This window comes from Pinus tabuliformis, chromosome 9 (genome assembly GCF_031772625.1).
Source record: "Pinus tabuliformis cultivar Carrire ecotype Pingquan chromosome 9, CPIR1, whole genome shotgun sequence".
In the NCBI taxonomy this organism is placed as follows: domain Eukaryota; kingdom Viridiplantae; phylum Streptophyta; class Pinopsida; order Pinales; family Pinaceae; genus Pinus; species Pinus tabuliformis.
Genome location: NC_142307.1, coordinates 828,347,073 through 828,354,856, shown reverse-complemented (window position 1 = coordinate 828,354,856; position 7,784 = coordinate 828,347,073).

The window sequence follows — 7,784 nt, the reverse complement described above, 5'->3', positions numbered from 1 at the left end:
GAAATATCAGGGAGGCAGTAGATTCAGATGATGGGAAACTCTTGAAAGAAGTCATGGTTGATGAAATGGCATCTTTGGACAAAAGTGAGCCTTGGGATGTGGTGGAGTTGCATGCTGGAATGTTAGTTCCTTATAATACTAGTGATTCCCCCATTACTCTTATCATTGTAGCCCTTATTGTTATTGTTTTGCCCTTATTTCCCCCATATTGTTATTATTGTGCCCCATAGAAGCCCACTATTGTTATTTTTGTGCCCTTATATTATTCTTGTTATGTCGGCTTTGATTATATTGTGACCCCTTAGACTCCTATATATAGAAAGGAGGTTTTTTCATTTGTATCATCCAATTGTTCATTTTCTTAATGTAAAGGAGATTTCCCCCTCAAAGAGGTTGATTTATAAGGCATTGATCTTTCTTTTCTATCTTTATGTGAGCTAGTTTCATAACATTTGGTATCAGAGCCTTTGGATTCTAGGGTTTCGCTGCTCCAAACAGGTCATTGTGGATTTTTTTCTATAACCTTTTTTCTACGATGTTTCAAAAACTAACAATAAAACCTAGTTGAACCGAAATCATTTTGAACCTCGGGTCCTAGTTTCAAATAGACTCCCGAATTACATTCCAAACAGGTGACCTTGGGAAAATCGTCATAACTTTATCTCTGAGCATCAGATTGAAATTTAGTAAGAAGTTACACAAAGAGGAAGGATTGTAGTTTTCTTTGTATCATTTTCAGATCCGAACGTCGAAACAGTGACACGTGGAACATCATACAAGTTCGCTCCACTGAAAAATTATATAATCAGGTCATCTTGGGAGATTGGGCATAACTCTTTCTTGGAGAATCCAATTTTGATTAGACTGGTGGCAGTGGAAAGAGGACTCATAGGGCTAATGTAGGAAGAAATTTCAGACCTTGGAGATCTGCAATTATAGAGATACAACAGATTCAATATTGAGCTTCTACAAAGCGAAAAAATGTGTGTAGTCTTTTTAAAATTTTGCATAAGTTTGTGTTGAAAAATTAGTTTAAAGTTCAAAGGGCATAATGAAGCACAATTCTCATTAATTGATGCCTCGAAGAAAGAAAATGGAAACATCTAGTAAGCTTCCTGAAATCTCTAGCATGACTCATGAAGAAGAGAAATAATTGCAACATGATATATCAAAATTACGAGACCAAGTGCAACAAATTTCACTCTCACAAAAGGTATCATAAGCTAAGATTGATGGTTTAAAGAAAGGCGTGGAAGCTAGGATGAATGGCATGGAAACTAATATGAATGGCAGAAAGTTAATATGGATGGCGTGGAAACTAATATGAATGGCATGGATGCTAAGATGGATTATATAGAAGAAAAACTGAAAGGTGGCATGGATGCTAAGATGGATTATATAGAAGAAAAACTGAAAGGTGGCATGGAAGATTTGAAGATAGATTTGACTAAGGTGCTATAAGAAATGCTTACTAATGGTGAAAGGGTAGTAAAGGAAACTCATGATGAGAACAAAAGAAATGTTAACCATGATTTCATAGACTCTAATGTTGGATTGAAGACCCACCATGTTCCAAAGATCGATATGAGGAAGTTTGATGGCAAGGATCTCGTAACATGGATACTACAGATGGAGCAATATTTTGATCTCCATAATGTGAAAAACACACAAAAGGTACTAATTGCAACTTTATATTTTGAACCAAACAGTTTGTATGGTATAGAAGACTTTTCTCTCATAAACAAATTGTCACTTGGGCAGTTTTTATGGAAGAAATGATTGCACATTATGAGGATACAAAAATAAACACTTTTTTTAGCCAATTGATAAAACTCAAACAAAAGGGTTCAATGATGCAGCACATTGAGGACTTCCAAAAATTGAACATAAAGGTAAAAGATATTCCAGAGGAGCATAGGATTGATGTTTTCATAGGGACTTTAAAGGATAACATCCAACATGAGGTTCGCCTTTAGGAACTTGACTCATTGGAGAAGGCATTCAGGTTCGCAAGAAAAATGGAAAGAAAAATTATGGCAACAAGGAAGCCTACCACTCACAAATATAAGGCTGGAAGTGTTGTTTCCCCTAGCCTTCCACAACCTACAAGGTTGAAACCCAAACAATTGGAAGACAAAACAAAAAAAGGTCTTTGTTATTGTGATAGCAATTACACTAAAGTTGATAAGTGTGCCGAGAAGAAATTATTTTACATAGATTGTGAAGAGGAGGAAGAAAAAGAAAAAGAAACATCAAAGGAAGAGGATATACACCATGAATAAACGCTAGAGAAATAAGAAATGAATCTGAACATATCTTGTAATGCATTGGCCGGAATTACCACTCCTCAAACTATCAAGATATGAGGACATATCAAGAAGAAAAAGGTAATAGTGCTGATTCATTCGGGAAGTACCCATAATTTCATTCATTGTAAGATAGCCAAGGAATTGAATAGCTTCCTATATCCAGCACCAGAGTGTCAAGTGATGGTTGCAAGTGGATGAACCATAAATTTCTCTGGAAAGTGCCATAATATCAAGCTATCCATGGGAGAATATGTATTGAATAGCCTAATGATATCCATTCCAATGGGTGGTTCTGATGTTGTACTAGGAGTCTAATGGCTACAATCCTTAGGTACGATAGCTTTTAATTTTCAAGAACTTTTCATGAAATTTTCTTCAAAAGGAAAGGAAGTTGAATTAAGAGGTATCACAGGGAAACCAAGAAAGATAATCAGCTCTAATGGAATGAAAAAGCTTCTAAAGAAAGAACAACGAGGCGTAATTGCACAATTATGTTCGCTATAGGTTCCCACATTGAAATCATCTATTTCTCCATATCTCCAAAGAGTCTTCAACTATCATTCCAAGGTATTTGAGACTCCCAAAGGTCTCCCACCTATTCATGATCATGATCATGCTATTCATTTGATTCCAGGAAATGTTCCTCCAAACATAAGGCCTTACAGATATCCCTATGCCCAAAAGAGTGAAATTGAACGTATGGTTTTAGAAATGCTAGAGGCTGGTATAATTCAACCTAGTCAAAGTTATTTCTCTACTCTAGTAGTGTTGGTGCACAAGAAGGATGGATCATGGTGCATGTGTCCAGATTATAGGGAGCTCAATAAGCTCACTATTAAAGATAAATTCCCCATTCCTATTATTGATGAACTATTGGATGAATTGCATGGATCAATTTACTTCACCAAGTTGGATATTTGTTCAGGATATCATAAAATTAGAATGAAGAATGAAGACATTTCGAAAACAACATTTAGAACTCATGAGGGTCATTATGAATTTTTGGTCATGCTTTTTGGCCTTACCAATGCACCTTCTACATTTCAAGGTTTGATGAATTCCATTTTTAAACCCTTCCTTAGAAAATCTATGTTAGTATTTTTTGATGATATACTAATCTATATTTTGATGATATACTAATCTATAGAAAGTCTTGGAAGGATCATGTTCAACATGTTGATAGGGTGCTCAAACTATTGGAGGAGAAACAATTATATGCAAAAAGCTCCAAATGTTTCTTTGGAGTATAAGAGGTGGAATATCTTGGTCATATTGTATCTCATGAAGGTGTTAAGGTAGACCCTAGCAAAATTAAAGCCATTAAGGAATGGAAAACCCCCACATCCATAAAGCATTTGTGAGTATTTCTCGGGTTGACAGGGTACTATTGCAAGTTTTTTAAGAATTATGGGAGAATAACAACACCTCTAACAACATTATTGAAGAAATATGCATTTTTATAGACTCCAGAAGCAACGGAGGCCTTTGAACATCTTAAAGAGGAAATGTGCCAAGCACTGGTATTAGCTACGTCAGACTTCGCAAAAACCTTTATGCCTCGGGAAATGGAATTGGTGTTGTTTTAATGCAAGAAGAAAGACCCATTGCTTTTGAAAGCTTGTGTTCTCTCAACAAATGTAGTATTGCAACTAGATGGTTTTCATGCTCTTCTTCAGTCCTTGAATACACCAATATTTCATATACAAAAATAATGACAAACTTGTCCAAAAAAGGATGTAACACACTCTTCATTAAACACTTGAAAGTGGTAGGGAATCAGTAATCCCAAAAGGTACAACTACAAATTCATAGTATCGTATCTCATTCTGAAAGAAGTTTTGTGAAAATATTCTTCCTTGATGCATACTTGATGATATCCAGACCTCAAGTATATCTTAGAGAATATTGTTGCCTCTCTCAGTTGATCAAATACATCATCAATTCGTGGCATCAATTATCATTTCTTAATGGCCACCTTGTTCAATGGTTTGTAATCAATGTAGAGTCTAAGTGTCCCATCCTTTTTATTTACAAATAGTACTAGATCACTCCATGGTGAGACACTTGGTCAAATGTAGCCTTTATCAATCATTTCTTTAGTTGTAGTTTTAATTCAATAGTTTACGAATTCTCATCTGGTATGGTGCTTTAGACGCCAATATTACTCCAGGCACCAATTCAATTGAAAAATGCACTACTTGATGAGGAGGTAGTCCAGTAATATCCTCTCGGAATACATCTTTAAATTTTTGCAACACATAATATTTTTGTAACATTTCAATCCCTTCCTTTTCAACATGGCCACTTGTGTTGTCATGACAGGTAATATGCACTGCAAATAAAGGGAAACACCTCTAGTAGTTGTGCTTGGTCTACATGGTTGTAACTTTCCTTACCAAGGTAGGCTTTCGCTTTCCCTGCAATATCCTTTTCTTTCCTACTTCATCTAGGCATTCAATTTCATTTTAATAGCAATAAAACTTAGTATGGTGTTTATATAGCTAATCCATACCTAGCAGTATGTTATATGCCCCCAACGGTAACATATTTAGGTGTGCTATGGTTAGCATGCCTTGGAGCTCAATCTCACACAACTTTACCCAATAGCTCACTCTTTTCTTTATTCTTGTTTCCAATTGAACCAACCATGGTTCTGCATGCAATTTTTGAGCCAAATTACATCTTTCCATAAGTTTTGGAAACATAACTATTTTTAGAACCGACTCCAATTCAAATGGAAACATATTTGTTACAAAACTTACCTTCCATCTCAATGATGGATGCATGGTGGTATTCTTATAGATTATCTATAGTTGCATAAATTATGTCCAAACTCTAAGCGACATCACCCACTGTGCAATCCTCTTGGGTGTTGTAAATATTTAGCCCTACATTTTTCTAGTGTGGACAACCTCTTTTCTTGTGATTTTCACAACACGTCCAACACTTTAATTTATCTCTGCCTTCGAAGTTGCGCTACTCTGAATTTCGATGTTGCATATTTTATTTAGCATGGATGATAACTTTCTACTAAAATTTATTTGTATGGGTTGGATTCTTATTTCCCCTCTTTTCTACAATTTTCTTGGGCCAATTCTTCTTATTCCTAGTCTTGTTCCTTTCCCTCCAGTTGTTGTTAACTTCTAGTCTACATTTTTCTTATTCATAACAGTGTTTCAACTTCTTAATGTAAAAGCATTAGCAAATGTAGGGGACATCTGAGAAAGGACAAGCCATACAATCCTTGATCTCATGGAATTCCTTGATGTGTTCAACATACAAAGAAAGGGAAGGAAGCCAAAGGCTTGAAAGGAAATAGGGGAGATGCATGGTTATGCAAGGGAATATGAAGAGAGCATATAATATTGGATGGATAGGAAGGAGAAGCACAAGATAAATTTTTGAATAAAATGCAAAAATATCTGCACATGTGAAGGCTAGGAATATAGGAAGCATGATGAGGAGTCTGGAGTAAAGAGAATCCTATTATGTTCAGAAGGTGGAGTCATAATGGACTTTATATTCCTACCAAAAAATAAAAAATTGTGTTCTCTGGTACTTCTTATTGTTTTTTGTAGGTGGAGACCTTGTGGGTGGACTCTAGATTCCTATAAAGCCTATCAAGTGGAGGTATGGTGTGATTTGGATTCTTGTAGGATGAAAGGGGGAGACACTATGGGCTCTAGATCCATGTATCGTGAATGTGGAGGAGACACTATGGGCTTTCGTTTCTTCTAGTGATTGTTGGGTGGAGCACTATGTGCTCTAGATTCCTTGAAATGTTTGATAGGGTGAAGACACCATGTGCTTTGGAGTCTTAGGTATTAGGTGGAGACACTATGTGTTGTAGATTCCCATGTGATCTGGTTGACTTGTACAAGTGTAAATTCCCTTGAGCATTTAACTCCTAAATATTTAAACCTAGCTCAAAGGTGGTTAGCTGCAAAAAAGGTTGCAATGTATCCCCCCATGTTTAGGTGGAGAGTTTAAGTCCCTCACCTAGTTTCCAATCATATAAGAAAACTAGAAGTATATTCAAATGTACATATGTTGCATTGTGAACGATAAATGATATTATTATGTATTATGGAAATGCCTATAACAACATTTTCTATGGAGGAATTTGATAATCCTAGTTGGCTCTGATGATATGTTAATTATATGTTCTCATGGTTATGAGGGGTTGGAGGCCTCTATTCTCATTGATATTTTACTGAGTTACAAATTTGTGTACATGATTTGAATGAATTCTTGATGTGCTGATATTAACAATCAAAATATGTGGATCTCTTTATTTAGCATGGACATGAATATTTAATTGATTAAGACTATTAAATATATTTATGTTATAAGATGTTTTCTACCTCTAGATCTAATGGAGTATGTTTGGGATCCAATGTGTGGTTAATATGTTGCCACTGTTCTTGAAGTTATAGAGTAGTGTAGCCATGGTTTGGCTCATTTCTCTGCCTAATGGTAGGCATGTCGAATGCTTCATTGATGTGTTATGGATATGCATAATCTATCAAATGTTGGTGTGGAAGAAGGGTTTTTTCCCTATATAATTTTGTGTCCTGAGCAATGTTTTGATATAGCAAGCATTTGGGAAAGTCCTTGGAAATCCTAGAGAATTTTGAAGCCTAAATTTTGTAGAAAGAAAACTCGCATGTGAGTCAGGGATTTTTTTATTAACGTTGATCATGTGATTATTTTTAATGATGGGTTTATCATTAAGATGGGGGATTAAATCTTAATCCAACAACATTAATCATTTCCAACTAATAAACCTTTGGAATGGGTGCGGTAGACAGAAAGCACAGTGCCAAGGCTCAACATCAAGCAACGGGAAAGTTTATGTCATGTCACTTGTCTAGTGCTAGGCCTCAAATGAATTATTTTTGGTTTGGGAATGGTTAAGAAAAGAGTCTGATAGAGAACTCTTCCATCTTTAAATGATAAAGCATGAGATTGCAACAAGGGCTTTCCCTTGTGTGACCCAAAATAGGTTTGAGCTAGAAGATGCCATGAATGCCAGGTAAGTCTACATGGATGCCACGTAGGTTGAATGATGCCGTAAGGTTAACGACATCGCATGTTATTGGTGTGTCAAGTGGCAAGTAGCATTGACCCTTTTGGAGGGCCAAGTGGCTAGATTTTGTATCACATGTGGCTCCAAAAGAGGTTTCCACATGACAGGGTGATATCATCCTGATGTTCATATGACGTTATCAAGGTAGAGTGCATGGAGTTAGTCTATATGGAGTCTAAGTAGACACATGGATAACAAGTGGTGCCACATGACACACTATGTCATCCTATACCACACTCAATGGAAGATCCATGAGGATCTCCCTTGTCACTTGGTGTGGGTAATAGAGAAAACAACATCAAATATTGGCATTCTAGGATGGGAAAGTTTTGTATGTGCCTTCCTTCCAGAAAAACGAGGTCATAATGCAATATGCAATGGAAAAC